The sequence below is a fragment of the Acomys russatus genome, chromosome 22, assembly GCF_903995435.1.
Source record: "Acomys russatus chromosome 22, mAcoRus1.1, whole genome shotgun sequence".
Taxonomy (NCBI): Eukaryota; Metazoa; Chordata; class Mammalia; order Rodentia; family Muridae; genus Acomys; species Acomys russatus.
The window spans coordinates 49,829,183-49,848,732 of record NC_067158.1 but is presented as its reverse complement, the minus strand read 5'-3'; the positions used below and the strand labels follow the sequence as shown (position 1 = coordinate 49,848,732).

Below are 19,550 nucleotides of genomic sequence, written 5' to 3'. Positions count from 1 at the left end.
TTGGCACTAATAGGAGATTGACATGCTTATTTAAAGTCTGAAAATATTTTTTGTACTACTATATAATATATAGAATATTCTGGTGTCACCTGGTATTATAGAATTGCAATTGTGTTGTTACTTTGCATTACAAATTACCACCGAGAAGTTTTATTCATACAGGGGGACAAGTTCTATAATCGTTTTACATAAAACACCTTCCCGAATCTCAACAGCTCCACAAATTAACTTTTACCATTTGTTCATTCAAATTTGCTCTCATTAATTAGTCAACTGAGATCTACTGCAGGATACATATCAGTCTGAATTTCTGTCCACCCACACACATTGGAGCAGACACTGAAATACTTCACGCACTAATGAAGCAACAAATCTCTCCATATCTCCAGCCAATACAAGATCACAAAAATAGTATGGCTATGGCTACTAGTTGAATGTTTTCTCCATTTGTTCCTCCAGTCCTAACAGCAGGCCCCAGATGTGCAGAGATGTCCCCTCTCTAAATTCACCTTTACTGCATCCTTTTGTTTATTCTAAGATTTTACTTATGTGAAAATTTCTATTTATTGTTTTATCTAATGTTATTTTTTCTGTGAAGTATATATTATGCAAAAAAAAAAAAAACAAATCTTTAATTGAGATATTTTCCTTTCCACCTGAGAATCTGGCCCCGCCTCTACTTCTTGGGCCCAAGAAATTAATTCAAAGCCATGTAGCTTCTATGTCTGCCTCCTTTTCTTGATTCTTCATAAAAGGGTAGCTTTCTCTTTTCTTCTCTCATTCACTTTGCTAATTATATGTTCGAACAACACTTTGGACTTTCCCCCCAACATTTTGGGCTTCCTTACTCTTTCTTTATGGCATCTTTCCTTCCACAGGTTAATTTTTATAGCTATCTGATTGGACTAAAATGCCACTTAGCCACATTATTTTTTCTAATTGTGAATTTACAAACTATGTAGCTTATAACTATGACAGTAAGCATCCGAAAGGTATGATTTTAGATATAGACATAAATACTCAAAATAATAATTTATAATATCTCCACATAATGAAATACAGTTATCATTCGCCTTAATAGTCACTACTCACTTCAGCATTAGAGTTGACAGACTTGAAATTTTCCCTTACTCTTGTTGATTTACTTGCACCTTCCTGTATACTCTTCCTGATTTTATTGTCCAGACTCAGGCATTCAGTAACTAAGTGGGAGTCAATCGTTAAAGAAGTTATATAGACTTCTGAATGAAAATAAAATAAAATACAGCACAAAAAATGGTCCATCAATAACTAGAGATAGCAAAATGTCTATGTAAATGTTGCAGTCACTCAGGTTTAATATATTTTAGAAGTAGTCATAAAGCTTTCTATGAGCACAATTATTAATTCATCTAATAAATGATTACCACCTATGTGATCCATGATAGTTTTGTTTGTAGCCATATATACATCATGCAAATTGTAATGCTCATTAAGATTATATTTTATGATTAGTGATATGACTCAGCATGTTAAGAAAGTTGCTGTCCAGCCAGTCCATCTGACAATCTGAGTTCAGTCATTGGAACCCACCAAATGGAGAGAACTGCCTCATTCAAGCTGTGTCTGTTTTCCAGAAGCACACCATAGCAAGCACATGCCTCTCTGTACCCAAAATTAATTAATATGAAAGACATTGCATTTCATTGAGAAAACTCATTAAAAACTAAGCTTATCATACTGGCGTTTTCATGCATTTACAGTACTATAGTTTGATAAGGTGGCGGGTTAATCTCAGCTCGTGGCCTGAGATCGGAGAGTGCTGTGAGTAGATGAGCAGATAGACTGGAAGAAGATCAAAAGATGCCATGAAAACAGAAAGACAAAGGTGGAGGCAGTAGAATTACCCGTGATGACCTTCACCACTAACGTATCAAACTGTCCCTTGTAGAATCACAGACACAACTCAAACATTTTGTAAATGACTCTGATTACCTTTAAAATCAGTTTATGAATGTGGCTTCTGATTTTTCTTCGACAAATAACATGTAGATTTCAAGTTTTAGATATATTTTTATTTAAATCCTTAAACTTTATTTGAATGAGTGTCAGTGTACTTAGTGTACTTATGTGCCTGTGTGTATGTGTGTGTGTGTGTGTGTGTGTGTGTGTGTGTGTGTGTGTGTGTGTTGATCACTCTAACACAGGGCCTTAAGCTCATGCAGTGAACTATATCCTCAGCTTAAACTTATTTTGATCTCACAACTTTCCTCCATGTAGAGGTCAGCTTGATCATTTCCTTGCACATCTTTTACATTATAAGATTTTGTCTTCAATTATAAATTGAAATCCTAAAACTTATTTTCATTGTTTTAATTTATTCAGAATGAATGACATTACTTTCTTTGATAAACACAAAGGTAAATTAACAGTTCTTTAATTTGTCCTCCCCCTTAAAATTTTGTGTCCCATTTATTATTAGTTTCTCAATTTGGATAATATATTTAGATATTATAGCATTTTTTAAATTATCTGACTAATATAAATCATTACAATATCATGTACCTTGATAACATTTAAAACAAAATTTAAAAAGTGTTGCATAGGAACACATGTGAACCTGAGTATTTGTAAGTATTAACTGATACTGGTTCACATTTATAATTCTTAATGTCAATAAAATATTAATCAAAGTTATGTATGTAGTTTTCTGTATAATTTTCTTTACATTTATTCCAAGTAATATTCTGTATTTAGCTGGCATTATAAAAGCTCAGACTTATCAAACAAACTTAAAAAGATCAATGCACTTTTATTTTCTTTCCTTTTTCTTTTTTTCTTCTTCTTCTTTTTTTTTTTTTTTTTTTTTTTTTTTTTTTTTTTTCCTTTTTGGGTTTCCTTTTTTGTTTTTATTCTTTTTTCTTTATTTGTTTATTCACTTTACATCCAGGTCATAGCACCATCTCTTTTCTCATCCCAGTCCCACCTTCCAACCCTCTCTCACCACCCGTTCCCCTATTCCTTAGAAATAGGGAGCCCCCTCACCCCATCAACCCTAGCTCATCAAGTCACATGAGGACAGAGCGTGTCCTCACTGGCCTAGCAACACAGTGTCATCAGGGTGAGGTGATTAAAGAGCAGGGAGCCAAATTCATGTCAGAGACAGCCCCTGTTCCCATTAAGAGAGGGCCACATGAAGCCTGAGCTGCCTATTGGCTACATCTAAATAGTGGGCCTAGGTCAAGTTCATGCATGGTCCTTGGTTGGTGCTTTAGTCTCAGCGAGCCACTCTGGGCCCTAGTTAGTTGCTTCTTTTGGTGGATCTCCCTTACTCATGGATAGGCAGGATTAATATAGAAATCAATCTGGTGTTTTCTCAGCTAATTGGCAATAGTTCTACCCTAAAACCCAGCTATACCACTCCTGGATACATACCAGGAAGATGTTCCACCATGCAGCAAGGACACTTGCTCAACTATGTTCATAGCTGTTTTATTCATAATAGCCAGAATCTGGACACAACCCAGATGTCCCTCAACCAAAGAATAGATAAAGAACGTGTGGTACATTTACACAATAGAATACCACTCAGCTATTTAAAAACAGGGAAATCTTGAAATTTGCCACCCAGCAATTTAAAAACAGGGAAATCTTGAAATTTGCAGGCAAATGGATAGAACTAGAAAAGAACATCCGGAGTGAGTTAGCCCAGACCCAGGACGACAAGAATGACATATACTCACTCATAAGCAGGTATTAGCCGCACAATACAGGATAACCATGCTACAATACACAGACCTAAGGAGGACCTAAGGAGGACCCTAGGGAAGATGCTTAAATCTCATTCAGGAGGGCAAATAGAGGAGACAAAGGAATCCGTTGAAGTAACAGGATGGAAGCCTAAAATAAAGAACTTCTCAAGAACTCCACCCAGCGGGGGATGGAAGTACATGCTGAGACTCACAGCCACACTTCCAGGCAGGATGCAGGGCATCTTATGGAAGAGTTGGGGGACAAAAGGACCTGCAGGTGACAGGATCTCCATAAGGAGACCAATGGACCCAACTATTCCAGGCCAGGGTGGTGGTGGTGCTACAGAGCCTGACCCACCAAGCAAGGGCCATGTCTGGTGAGGACCTAGACCTCTTGATCAGATGTAGCAGATAGGCAGCACAGTCTCATTGTGTGTTCCATAACGTATGATGTAAGGCTACCTCTGAAATGGACTCTGGTTCCCACTCATTGCTCACTTCCCCATGGCAGGGTGGCCTGCCCAGGACACAGAAGACAGGATGCTGGCAGTCCAGATGAGACTTGATAGGCTCAGGTCACATGAGAGGAAAGGAGGGCTCCCTGGGTCTTAGCACTGGAGGAGGGGTGGAGGGGAAATGAGGGAGGGAGGGTGGGACCAGGAGCGGATGAGGGAGGGGCTACGATCAGCATGTAAAATGAACAATTTGAAAATTATTTTTTTTAAAAAGGAAAAATATTTCTGTTAAATAAAAAAGATGGCCCTCAACATCCAACACAATTTTTTACAGTACTGGAAAGAACAATTCTAAACTTGATATGGAAAAAAAAAACAAAACAGGATAGCTAAAACAATCCTATATTAATAGAACTTCCAGAGATATTTCCAACCCTCACTTCAAGCTATACTACAGAGCAATAGTAATAAAAATTGCATGATACTGGCATAGAAATAGAGTGGGTTCATCAATGGAATTAAATTAAAGACCCAGAAATAAGCCTACACACCTATGGACACTTGATGCTTTACAAAAGAGCCAAAACCATCGAATGGGAAAAAAAGATAGAATCTTCAACAAATGGTGTTGGCGTAACTAGATGTGTGCATGTAGAAAAAATGCAAATAGACTCATATTTTTATTTGGTTTTTTGGTTTTGGTTTTTCTTGTTGTTTTTTGTTTGTTTGTTTGTTTTGATTTGTTTTGTTTAGATAGGTTTCTATCTGTAGCCTTGGCTATCATGAATTTATTTGTAGACCTGGCTGGTCTCAAATTTACAGCAGTGTGCTTGCCTCGGCCTTCCAGAGTCCTGGGATTAAAGGCATGCAACACCATGCCTGACTACACTTTTCATTTATGTTATAAAAAAATTTGAGTCTATCACATGTTAAAACTTAGTAATATAGGTCTTTTCAAATTAATAACCTAGAGGTCTTTTCAAATCAATAAATGTATTTATACTTTATGATATCCTATATTTTTGTATTTATCACATTTAATTTTTTAGCTGGTAAGTACATTTGTACTAGGAAGTAAAATTACATATAAAGTAAGAAATAGATCTTTTTTTTACATAGTGAGGGGTTTTACATTATAATTTATTCAGATTACATTCCAGTTGTTAACCCCTCACTTGTATCTTCCCATTCCCACCCTTCCTTTAATACTACTCCACTCCCCTAGACCTCTGAGAGTAGGGGACTTCCTCTCCCACTATATGACCTCGGCCGATCAGGTAAGATTGTATTTTTAAACAATTTTATTTTACAATTTACATGTTTTATTGGCTATAATAAAATCTGACAATAACATCTTGATCTGCTTTTGGTAGAAAAATTCTGTTGTGTGTGTTTTTAAATACCCTATGAGCGTATACAGAGGGAGGTAATCCCCCTCAGGAACATTCATAGGGGAGAGGAATCAGGGGAAAATCGGAGAGAGGGAAGAATGCGAGGATACAAGGGATGGGATAAACATTGAGATGTAACAAGAATAAATTAATAAAAAAATAAATAAAAAATATCATTCATATTACATCTCAATTGCTATCCCATCCCATGCATCCTCCCATTCCTCCCTCCCTCCAGCTTTCACCCCATTCCCCTTCCCTATGACTGTGACTGAGGGGGACCTCCTCCCCTTGAATATGATGCTAGGGTATCAAGTTTTTTCTTTGTAGTCTGCTATCCTTCCTCCAAGTACCATTGGGCCTCCCCATCAAGTGGACATGGCCAAATAAGGGGCACCAGAGTTTGTGACTTTCTGTTGTATTTTTAAATAATTGAGTTGTATGATACTTTTTAAAAGGTAATCTGAAAAAGTCAATGAAACCATGTCTTCTGAACATAATATGTTAAGCAATAAATTAGTAGTTTAATAAAAAAATTACTCAGTAAAATTAATCAATTCATTTTCCTTATTTTAAGCTTAATATAGAATCTAAACACATTATTAGCATTTTTAATTAATAGATATATTAATCATTTCTGCAAATGATATTCTGTAATTTTGATTTTTTAACATTTTAGCAATGGTTTCCTTTCTCTTCCCCTACTCCGTACTTCCTTAGAGGCATTGCTGAATCTTTACAGTAAATAAATGTGGTAATGTCTATTTTGGACTTTGGGGATGTAATCAGCGCAGCTGTGTTTTATTTCTGGGAGGGCTTCATTTCTCAGCTTATGAAATTGTAGGGAAGATGATGAGATAAGTAGGAAGTAAGTAAAAGCGAAGAACCGAGGAAGAGAAACATTTGCCTCATTCTCTCCAATGATGATGATGATAAGGAAAATTTGTTTTACCCCAATGGAATGCAGTTTTAAGATGGAAACAGTGGCAAGGTATCAAATCATAACCTTCCTCCTGGAGATCATAGATTTGAATATTTGAAATTATTCATAATTTTAAAAAATTTGAAATAACTATTTCCTAGCCAACATGTTTGAGATAAAATTTACTTTTGTAGATGTCTTTTTTTTTTTTTTTTTTTTGGCAATTTAGGTATTTTGTACAAACAAACTATGGCATACATGTAACTCTAAAAAATAAGTACCAGTGTAATGGAGTATATTAGTATATTCCATATATAGAATATATATGTCATCATATTATTGAGGAAATTAATATTCATAACTTATACATAAATTATAGTGACTATTTTCCCAAATGAAATTAAATATATGCTAGAAAATATTTTTAAAAATTAGATGTCCCTATATCACTGTAATTTTTAAATGTAGGTTTGTTTTTATTGTTCTATTTAAATTTTTAGCAGTGTTTTGGCCTCTCCAAATGTTAAACAAAACAATCATAGTAATATTACTTATTGAGTGTGGTCATTTTGATCATAGTCCAATATCAAGAAATGGTTTCTGTGTATTGTGCTCATTGATACTAAGCTGACTTTTGGTGAGACTAAGGTTATATAATTTTCAATGCTAGACCATTAAAGATAGAGGAAAATGATCTCGCCTAGTTCACTCTTCCTTGGAGCCATGGCTTTGAGAACACAACTACAATATTCAAGGTTTACTTGAATAAAGAGTTAAATTATGATGAACAGAGCGAAAGCCCCATATTTTCAGCAGCATTTGAAGTCACACATCATAATTAACATTAACCTATTGGCCCCATGAGTAGGGCTGTCGACCTAACAGTAATCAGGTGAGTTGCCGCAGCCGACTGTAGAATAGACAGAGCTTTCCCCACATGATGTTCACATTTAGGAACAAAACAGCTGTTTTGAACTACATGGCATTGAAATGGTTTGTATTCACCAACAACTCAGATAAGAGTATAAGTGACAAAAAAATTTAGATTTTGCAAGTCAAATCTTAGAAATAAAGTCAAACACTGTTCAGAAACTACCTCCTCAATAAATGTGTGTACATTCAGTAATATTCTCATCTCTCAAACTTTTCTAAACAGTAGGGTTGGTATGACAGTTATGAAGTGTGTATCAACTGGAATAATCAAATTCCACAAAGCAGCAAAAGCTGCTTTACAAATGTGGGCTTGGTCCTGTTCACCAGACTTATGTGTTCTACAAATCTGCTGAGACAACACAAATCAATTAAGGTCAGCTCCACCACTGTTTTTTATTTTGTTTTGTTTTCTTTCTAAAAATATTTCTACATATTTATGGTTATCATTTCATGCTGGTAACTGCTGTAGTTCAGAGCTAACATAGTTGTATAGGACTGCTGGTTGATTTGCTCTTTCAGAAGCTTGCATGGCAATTTCTAGTACCATGAAGGCTAGTCGTACGGAAGGATTCAGGTCAGTTTCAGTCCAGAGTCCTCTGTGTTCCGCAACTCAAGTGCAAAGTGCTCAGCAACAGGAACTTGCTTTTCACCTCCATGTGGTTCTGAGTATAATAGACATAATCTGTACAATTTTCACAACACTGAACAACAACTCAAAAGTAGAATTCTCAATCTATTGTTAGAGTTTTCATTAGAAGATTTTTTTGGCACCTTGAGGGAGTATTATCAGACCAAATGATTTAATTTTAGTTTAATAATGTAAGAAAATTTAGAGCTAAAGCTCATGAGGTTTCCTGTGATATTCTGGTTTCTCAGTTTCAGAAGGTACACTTGAAAATTCTAAGAACTTAGAGATTAGTTATCCAATACACAATGTTCAAACCTGAAAGCATGTATGTGACTAACATTATACAACTTAAGATCTTATATTTATGAAAATATGTGTGCACGTAACAATGATTAACAAAAAATGAGGCCATGTCTTTGAAGGGAAGAAAGAAGGATATATGGTTTGGAAGGTTTGGAGGGAGGTGAGCGGAAAAAATATTGTTGTAATTATAACATAATCTAGAGTGTTTTTTAAAAGAGAATATTAAGGTGGAAAGAGAAAATATTCCAAAGGGTTGAAGAGGTTGAGGAGAGTGTGGTGAAATATTATAATCCACTGTGTCAGATATATGAAATTTTAAAAGAATAATATTAAAATATTCTTTAAAACCTATTTATAAAAATCAAATGTCATGAAGAAACACACACAAACACTTTTATGATTAGCCATTTATTCACGCCACTCCATCTTCTCACTGCCTCACATGACGTTCTTTCGATCCTTGCTTACGCTTTCTGATGAAGTAAATATGTTTGCCTTACCTACGTTATAAACATAGATCATTGGCTAAACAATGTTTTCTGCTCATAGGGCATCAAGTCTCCTCTTGGTAGCCTGCTTGCTGTCCTTCCTCTGAGTGCCACCAGGTCTCCTCATCCAGGGGACGTGGTGAAATATGGGGCACCAGAGTTTGTGTGAAAGTCAGACCCCATTCTCCACTCAACTGTAGATAATATCCCGTCCATCGGGCATACCTGGGTAGGAGTTCAAAGTTTATTGCACATATTGTCCGTGGCTGATGCCATAGTTTGAGCAAGACCCCTGGGCCCAGATCCATAAGGGACGGGAGTAAGGGGAAATGGGAGGGAAGGAGGAATGGGAGGATACAAGGGATGGGATAACAATTTAAATGCAATATGAATAAATGAATAAAAAATATTTTAAAACAACTTAAAAAACAATGTTCTCTGATTTGGTATTGAAAAAGCTTTTTTTCTCACCCTTTAATAAACTTTTCCTTTATTGCTATAGGCTCTGTGTTACTTAGCTTTAACTTTCAATTTAACAAATCATAGTATCCTTTGAGATGAAGACTCAATTGAAGAATTTCCTGTATCATATAGGCTTGTGAAAATATCTGTGAAGCATTCTATTGGTTTTGATGCAGGAGAGCCCAGTCCATTGCAGGAAGTGACATCCCAAGTAAACAGGCTTTTCTCTGCCCATTCTTCCCTCAGTGATGGACTGCAGACTGGAAGAGTTGGACAAATTTTTTCATATATTACATCATGAAGAATAAATAATAAAAATTAAAAACTCAGCCTTAAGTTGTTTTGGGTAATGTTCAAAATAGAGAAGTAAAACAAGCTTCAAGTTCATTCTCTTTTACAGAATTCTGCTTTATTCTAGTGTCGTAGAACCAACTATGATGTTGATTTGAAAGCATCCAACAACTATCAAGAAGCATCAAATAAACCATCAAGACTATCTAATTTCACATTCTATCTGATACTATATGGTATCTATACCTGAGAGCAATTGTGAGGTTCTTAAAAAGCATGAAGTTGTTTGATCTGCTAGCAGATTGTGTGATCTATCATTTAAAACTGAGGCATTTTTAAAAGAGTTAGAAACAAAAAATAGATGAGAAAGACAGAGAAACAGTTGCCTACGTTAGTGATATGAAAGAGTCCATCCATAGAGCTGCTTAACTCACATTCATGTACTTGAGTGACGTTTTTCCTGCTACACATTAAGCAACATAAAAAACAAAACAAAAATATAACCAGGGAATGTATACATGCACACCTGGCACGAGTGTGTGCACACACACACACACACATAGAATGGATATAAGACAATGTTTAATATGAATGTTATCTTCTATTTAAGTACACAAAGCAGAAAATGATAGTTTCTGTTTTGAATAATTTCTGTATCATTTGAATTTTGAAAAGAATATAATTATGCCTTCTCATCAAGAGCAGTAAAATACCAAGATCCCTTAAGGTGCAGGAAGGAGAATGTCATTACTCTATGATAGGGTACAGTTCATGCAATGAAAATGTGTCCTATACATTATACACTGATTGGTATGGGCCATGAGGTCAAGGCTTAATGTGAAAATAAATAAATACCCTTAGCTTTTAATGATCAGCAGTAGATACACACATATATAATTAATAGATATCAATTCATATACACACTATTAAATGTATTCTGTGACTTCTTGACTATATTTTCCAGTTTGTTATATAAATTTAAACTCATGATTATTATATTGCTAATGCTTTATAATACGAAAACTTCTACTATTTCCATTTGACTAGCATCGGAAGGTAAACTGGCTTCTGCATCCTAGCCAATACATATATTGATTTACATGCAAGTTTATGCATTTGAGTGTATGCATACATATTTGCACATACATTTAATATCCTTCCATAGCATTCATATTTTATACTACATAATACATATTATACATTACTATTATATGTGTTGTTTAATATCAACTAAGAAGTCATTAAATGTCCAGACAACATAGTAAATAAAGTAATTAGGCTTTATTGTTTTCAAATTTTTGAGAAAGAGTTAACATATAAAATTATATAAATCATAGCTACACAGTATGATTGATTGGTACATTATATGTTTTTGAAAAGATTATCAGAATCAAGCAAATAAACACATGCATCTTCTCATGAATTACTGATTTTTTTTTTTTTTACTATAGCCAGTGTTTCTCTCTGAGCAAGTTTTAAGCATCTAAAATATACTCTTTAATGGCAAGAATTGTGCTATACATTACAACCCCAGAATCTATCAGTTTCATGTAGCTATACATGGCTCATTGTAACCTGCAGTCCCTCCTTTCTTTCCTCGCTTGCCCCTGGTAACAAGCATTCTATTTGGTGCTTCTTTGAGCTTGGCTTTGTTAGGTTGCATAGCTAAGTTGGCTCATGCAATATTTATCTTTTAATGCCTGGTTTAATTTGCTCATTGTAATATATTTCTCATTCTTCCATGGCTAGTTTTATTTCCTAAGTACATACAACAGGGTGAGTGCTACATCAAAAATCAGGATTATGATGATAAGTAATAGTTCAGCAATCTCTGGAGTTTTTCCCCCAACAGTGACTCTTCCATTTTTATATTACTGTCAATAGTACCTAACTTTCTTTTCTGTTATACAACATTTCCTAATCTCTTCACTTTTTATATTATCCATTTTTTATTTATATGGAGTACCAATATTTCAGAAAAATCCATATATACATTAATTAAAGCAGAGCATATATTTAAATGATCTCATCATTATTTTCAAAAAGCTGCAGAAATTTTATATTTTTCTAAAACTCATCACAGATTTTTATGCTTTTCACAAATATACAGTTTTTCCCCAAAAAATTATAATTAATTTACGTACTATAGTGGTAAAATATCAGACAATAATGAATACTTTTTGGATTTGCCTTTCGGACAAATACATGGAGTTGTTACCAAAACAGCAACAGGCTGTAGTCACCAGAGCTTCTGAGCATGTAACTAAGTTAGTGCTCACATTAGGGTTGCCAAGTGCTTTGTGAACTGGAGGGAACGACCTCCAAGTTCTGTGGTTTTGTATTGTTTGTTTGTTTGTTTCTCTCTGTCTCTGTCTCTGTCTATGTCTCTCTCTCTCTCTGTCTGTCTGTCTGTCTGTCTGTCTGTCTGTCTCTCTCTCTCTCTCTCTCTCTCTCTCTCTCTCTCTCTCTCTCTCTCTCTCTCTCTCTGTCTCTCTCTCTCTTTCCCCCCTCTTGTGTGTGTGAGTGGTTGTTTGTGTGTGCATGTGTGTGTGTGTGCATGTGTAGTTGTTGCTATTTTTTTAATTTTATTTTATTAATTTATTATTATTACATCTCAATGGTTATCCCATCCCTGTATCCTCCCAATCCTCCCTCCCTCTCATTTTCCCCTTACTCTGCTCCCCTATGACTGTGACTGAGGGGGACTTCCTCCCCCTTTATAATGTCATAGGGTATTAAGTCTCTTCTTGGTACATTTACAATATGGAATACTACTCAGCTATTTTTATTATAGATTGTAATTGACAAATGTGGCACTTTGAATTTGAATGATTCCCCCGTAAGTGCATATATTTGAACGTTTAGTAATCAGTTGGTATATTGTTTGTGAAGAATAGGAGATATGAGCCTTTTGGAGGAGGTATGGTGCTGGGAATGAGCTTTAAGTTGTCAAAAGATTTTGCCAGGCTCAGAGTCTCTCTTTCTATCCCTATTGCCCTGGGATAAGGATATAAAGCAATCTGGTACTTCACCACAACCATGTCTGCCTTTATGTCAGTAAGGCTCTCTTCCATGATGATAATGGATTAAGCTTCTGAAACTTTAAGCAGGTCTCAAGCAAATGCTTTCCTTTATAAGAGTTGCCTTAGTCATAGCATTTCTTCAAAGCACGAGAATACTAAGATAATAAGCCTTTGACAGGCATAAGTTGGCATGTCCAGCAATGAAATATATCTCCAGATTATTGTTTTTAAATAAGGTTACAACTAGTGACTATAATTCTGTTGCATAAATTATGAACATACACATATAGAATTATGATGACAAAGTTATACTTACTACATAAAAATCAGACACATTCTACTACTGGCTAATCAAATACAAAGTAATACTTTTTATCTCAGTAACAAATCAAGTAACAACCAATTTCATAAAAGCAAAATAAAACAATATTGAGTCAGAGGGCAGGAAAAGGGAGTAACGAGTCACAGTTAATATTCACGGCTTATTTTCAGTGAATCGTAACAAAAAATATCTTTTCATGAGATTCCTTTGTCCACAACCCTAGATGAAGAAAATTGCTATAACCTACAGTGCTAGAAGTTTACTTTTCTGTTTCTTCTTTATAATTTACTTAAATTAGCTACAAACTTCTACCTGTGTGCTAACAAAAGGAGGACTGTTTCAAATAAAATTTGAAAGAGAAAAGAGCTAATGTCTTTGTAGTTTGTTTTTTAATGTTCTTTTAAAAATTCAACTGCCCCAAGAAGAGCACACCAATTGCTTATGCAATACCTAAGGATCAGTTACAAAACATGCTTCCATGACATTATTTAGACCAAAAAGAGTATGTCTAAAATATGCACATGAATGTATGTGTATATAACATCATCTAATGAAACATGCGGTAATTATTTTTATTTATTTATTCATTATAATTTGTTCATATTATATGCCAATTGTTATCCCTTCCCTTGTATCTTACTGTTCCCACCCTCCTTCCCTCTTCCATCCTATTCCTCTCCCATAGACCTCTGGCAGGGGGTCTGACCACTGCACCATCTGACCACATCCTGACGAAGAGAGAGAGAAAATAGTGCATGAAATAGTTTATAGGAATGACATAATTGTCTTATAATATCAAAAACAGAGCAATAACGTTTAAAACTTTTGTTCACTAGGAACATTTCAAAACCAGAAAAATCACTTTGGCCTTGAGGACTCTCGAGTCATTAGGAAAATGGTCCAATCCAGCCACCTCATGAACATCGGACAGTTGGGGAAATATCTTTCCTTTCTTGTCTGTGAGCAGAAATTTAGTGTTCTTAGTATGTATAGATATAAGGCTTGGATTGCTAAAGTCACACAATGCATTTAACTCTGTGTCCTACTTGGAATCCTCTCACTTGACTTTTATTTTTTATTTACAATATTTATTAGTTCATACCACAACATTTTATCACATTCAACCCTTTCCCTTAAATCCTATTAGATCCACATTCACCCCTCACCACCCATCTAACCTTTTGTTATCTTCCAGCATTGTAAATCTTTCATGTCCAGGCTGCACTGCTCATATGTGTGGCCTTCTATTAGGGTGTGGTGTATCTACCAGGGTTCACACTCTTAAGGAGGATATTTCAGACTTTACTGTAATTAGATTTACATATGTTTCATTCCAACAACTGTTTCTGGTGATTATCTGAATGTTGCTGTGCGAAAACTATTAGCTTTGGGAAAAAAATTGAAGTTGCCGGTCCTGTGCTCATTAAGAATTTATGAAATGCCTCAATTACCTTCTTCCCAAAGACAGTTTTAATCTTGCCACAATCATTTAATTAATAAAAAGCGTGGCAATGATGGAAAGCCATGTTACCTCCCTGTTTTAACTGGCATGCAATGAATGCTTAAACATTTTCTGTTTGGAATGCCTAATAACAACTACTAACTTCCTAGAATTTGACAAAAGAAAATGAGTGAGAAACCATGTTAAAAATAAACCCTACAATTTTATTTAATTCGTGCATTAATGGGTTATGTAAGGCTAAACAATATTCTTCATTTGTATCTTGTTTAAAATTAATTTTTTATAGAATTTTACACATATTGTCCTCAAAAAAGGAATATTTGCACATCATATAAAACTAAATATTGCTTTGACAATCACCTTCATTTCCAGTTCTACATCAGAATCAGCTTAAGTCATTGACTTTGTTTACTTAAATTCAAGGCAGAGGGGGCGGAGAGAGATGGCTTGAAGTTTAAGGGAACTGCTACTTCCATCTCTTGCAATTTGTTGGTGGGTCGTGAAAAAAAAAAAGAAGAAGAAGAAGAAGAAGCACTGCTACCTTTGCAGGGACCTGTTTGTGAGTCCCAGCACCAGAACAGTGGCTCAAAACTGCCTGTGACTCCATTTCCAGACCATCTAAAACCCTTTTTTGGCCTATATGGGTGCAAGGTACGCACACACTGTATGTATATTCATGCAGGCAAAACACTCATACACATAAAATAAAAACATTTTTTAAAATTTCAGTAAATAAATTATACATATTAAAATAATAGTAAACACATGTAGAAATTAAAAGAGCATTGTGGGTGAATATATAACTGCTTAGCTGCACTATGTAGATAATTTAGAGAAAACATCTACATTTACTTTAAAGAAGACATGTTATAAAATATTTTCATAAATTAAATGATCTTTTTAATAATATAACTGTTAAGTTTGTCTATATCAGTTCATAAAAAGCACACTTATGTCCTTCAGTTGCTTTATTATACAATGTCCTATAGACAATATGCAAGTTTTATCCATGTGTTTACCATTAGCCACCTAACATTTCTATTTGACTCAATTTAATATTTTAAAATTAAAGTATAGAACATTGTTGTATGAGAATTATGCCAGTATTTATAAATGCTCCTTTGAACTTTTTAAAATTTATAAGTACACTATTAAGGCTCTAGGTCACAAATAATGAGTAGGTTATAAAAAAAAAGTACCAAATAAAATAACACATTAGCAGAATGGTGAGTTGTCATATTCTCTTTTCCAGCTTTCTTATGTCTTCGTCATCTCTGATAGTTAAGCATGGATATGAGAAAAGCCTTATTCTCGCCATTAATCAAAATTTGGACAGTAGAAGAACAAATTAATTTTACAGTTGCTTAAAAATTAAAGTAGACTGTTTTCAGGGAAAAAGTTAAATAAGGTCAAGCTAAAAAAAAATTGTTTCTATGGGTATTAAATGACCCATAATATTACCGCTGTATTTAAGCCACGCTCAGGTTTTGAATTTCTTTAAAATAAGGATTTTTTTCTGTTGATACTGAATCACGCAATTATTCATTGATAAAACTGAGTATGGATGAGGTCTTCTCTGTCTTAAACATAGATGAAGATAAACATCCGCATTTGTTGATCATTCTAAAATATAGTATAACTTGTTAATAAAGGCCAGTTTGAAAGCTCATAGCTATGCAGTAAGGATAAATGACACCCATGTCACTATTTTTGTAACATTTTCCTTTTTATATTAATTCTATTAATTTATTCAGATTACAACTCAATTGTTATCCCATCACTTTATCCTCCTGTTCCTCCCTCCGTCCCACTTACTTAAATAACTGTAAATAGTTTATTTTATTGCTATATATGTAATTATAGTTCGTGCTTTGTTAACTTACATATATGATTTTGAAGACAGATGAAGGAACGAACAGTTAAAATTTATCCTTTGATCTTTGAAAATAACTAAATGGAGTCTAGTAATATAAAGGCTGAAAATGTCTCCAATAGATTATTTTATAACAAATATTGGCTTTTCAGTTACTATATATTTAACTTCTATTAATGTGACGGTAGTAATAATAAGCTGTGTCCTTGGAGATTTAAGTGGTAAAGTTGATTAACTGGAAAAGTCATAAGAAATGTTTGTGCATTAAGACAATACTTTCTTTGTCCATTAAAGTAGTACTTATGTACTTCAGTTACATTGTAACTCTTATAGAATATAAAAGGTTTCTTTCTTTTGCTTTGGGGTGTTATATTCCTTCATGTATTTTGCAATTTTTGACAAAAACAAATTGAGTTTATATAGCTTTGTAGAACAAAGTTATTTTAAAAATTACTTTTATGCTTTTCCTTTCACTTTCAAACTCTTGAAATTATTTTATTGGAATGTGCTTTTAAAATCAAAACAGTCAACATTTATAATTACTATACAAAAGCAACCATACTGTGCAAAGGAACCTCAAACACAAAATTTGTTTAAATTTAAAGGTCTTTCCTTTAATAATCCAATATATGAGTAAGATCTAAGGGCACTTGCTTTTCTGTTTTCCTATAATTACTCTAGAGAATACTTATAAACATAATTTGGCAATGGAAGATGAACTATGTAAAAAAAATCAAACATAGGGCACATGCAAACTGAAAGGAATGAAATGTACAATCATTAGTACTACTCTGTTATTCCTTAGAAGGTGGTTATGTATCACTCATTATGGAAAATATAAATGCCATCCTACAGATATGACTTTTCAGAACCTGTGATTTCTAACACATATTGATTCAAGCCTAGCTACCTGAATATATTCTGGTATCAGCAAATCTTAAATTATATTTATTTTAACACTGTTTAATAATAGATTAAAGACACTCAGATTTTTTAACAGTGTTTATAAAGTAAGTATACCATATATGACATCACAATAAAGTTAATAATGTATGTGCTATGTTAATAACATGAATTTATTGGGCTCCAAGATGGTGGCGCGGTGGCCGAGTAGAGGGTTGAAGCAGAGGAGTTCCGGGATGTGCCTAATGTAGAGCCACACTGCACGCTATCATCCAGCAGCACTGCCTTAATGGGTCTTTATCCAGGGCAAAGGTGGCATTGGTAGGACCATCTGCAGCTGCAGCCTGGCGGTCTAGCTGTCTAAGGGTCCTGAGAGTGTTCTAATCATTTCCACAAACCCAGCTCTCCACATCTCAGATCCTTTTCATTAGAAGTTCTTCAAGGTGCCTACCAAGGTCAAAGGCTATAGCAACCTCCTTTTATGCAAATAGATGCCAGCCTGTGCATGACAGAGCTCCCTGAGGAGTCCTTCAAGGAAGGCAACATGCTGAGCATAGGCAAGAGAATGATTCAAGAGGCAATGAGCACCAACCCTGGCATCGATGAGGTCATGCCTCTGGTGAAGGGCATGGACTTCTCAGTGGCAGTATTCGACGCAGCACCCACCAGCTATACACTCAGGCTCCTGAGGTCTGGCTCAAAACTCTTCTCCAAGATGACTGATTGAAAGCAGCTTCTACTTTTCATTAAATTGCTTTGCTTGGAAAAATTGCTTCTGAACTCCAAGAACTGTACTGCACGAACTCAACTGCACTAAACTGAACTGCATTTAATTGCACCAAACTGTACTTTACTCCTGAACTCTACTGTACTGTTTCCACATATTCTCTGTACTATCCCCCACAGTCTCTCCTGTATTCCTGCATTTCATTCCTCTCCTCTCTGCAGTTTGTTTCCTCTCTCTCTCTCTCTCTCTCTCTCTCTCTCTCTCTCTCTCTCTCTCTCTCTCTCTCTCTCTCTCTCTTTCTGCAACTCATAAATTCGTTTCCCCTCCTCATCCTTTCAGGAGAGTTTGGCCACTCCTATCTCTCATTCTTACAAATCATTTTCTGGTTTATCACTTCATCTGTCCCTCAATTAGATGTCATTTTTTGGGATTAAAGATGTGTACTAAAGGTCTGTTTGAATTCCAGTCAGAGCTAGTAAACGTGTGTTTTCCATTCATAGAGTTTAAAGAAAGCCTTTGGAGTGAGGCCTGGGCTGCCTCATGATGATCAAAAACTAGCTCACTCTCTTCATTTCACAGATATGCCACAAGCAGGGTCTGGAGCAGCCACGAAGACTGACCAGCTGGCCTCCAAGCTAGAAGAGACTGCCCGTCACCAAACCCCTTAGTAAACAGTTCAAGGACCCTGAACATATGACCTTCATCTGTGTGTTCTTCACTAAAATCTTGTTCTTGTATGAGCCTGAGCAGGTGATCCAGGAGCTACTTATTTGCAAGATTGACACTAACAGTAGCATTGTCAACCAGCTTGTCTCTGCTGACCCTGCAAACCTTGCAAGGTGTGTGAGGCTTGACAAAGATCCAGGCCAAATAACCTGGACCAGCTGGAAGACCTGTATGAAGACTCTCATATTATGAAGCTGCCAACGGCATCCCATGAGGGTCGAGTGCTGACAAAGCCAACATCTTATCTGTCCTCCTGGACCCCTACAAGCCCTGCAGCACCCAGTAGCACCATCATCCTAGCTGCTGCCGCTTCACAGCCTGCTCCTTGCCCCTGGGTCAGAGTTCACACAAAGCCCACCCACAGTACAGGCGTAGCCACTTAGGAGGTAGATGGAGGTCTGTTCACACTTGTGGGGGCTGGGGAGGCTGCAATGACTCCCATCTCTCCCTGCCTTATAATCCTCAACAAAATAATCTTTAACAGAAAGAAAACATGCAGTGTGTTGATTTATTTGTATTTCTTTATATTATATCAATTTAGCCAATCTTTTATTTTACCCATTTTATTACATTTTATTTGTGTGTGTGTGTGTGTGTGTGTGTGTGTGTGTGTGTGTGTGTGTGTGTGTGTTCCACAGCCTAGGCATGATGGTCAGAAAACAACTTAGGGAAGTGTTTCTTCTCTTTCAGCATGTATCCTGATATAAAAATCAGTTCAAGGGGAGGAGGTCCGCATCAGTCGTAGTCATAGGGGAGGGGAATGGGGTGAAAGCAGGAGGGAGGGAAGAATGGGAAGATGCACAGGATGGGATAGCAATTGAGATGTAATATGAATGATTTTATTTTTCAATAGAAAAAATTAAAAAACTCAGATCACTTGGCTTTCCACAGAGACCTACCCATACTGGCC

At 35.5% G+C, this 19,550-nt stretch overlaps 1 pseudogene; it reads left to right on the top strand.

Moving 5' to 3' along the window:
* LOC127205757 (ATPase Get3-like) overlaps nucleotides 1–18,926 on the top strand; it is a 36,430-nt pseudogene extending 17,504 nt beyond the window's left edge.
* Nucleotides 18,927–19,550: the final 624 nt, after the last annotated feature.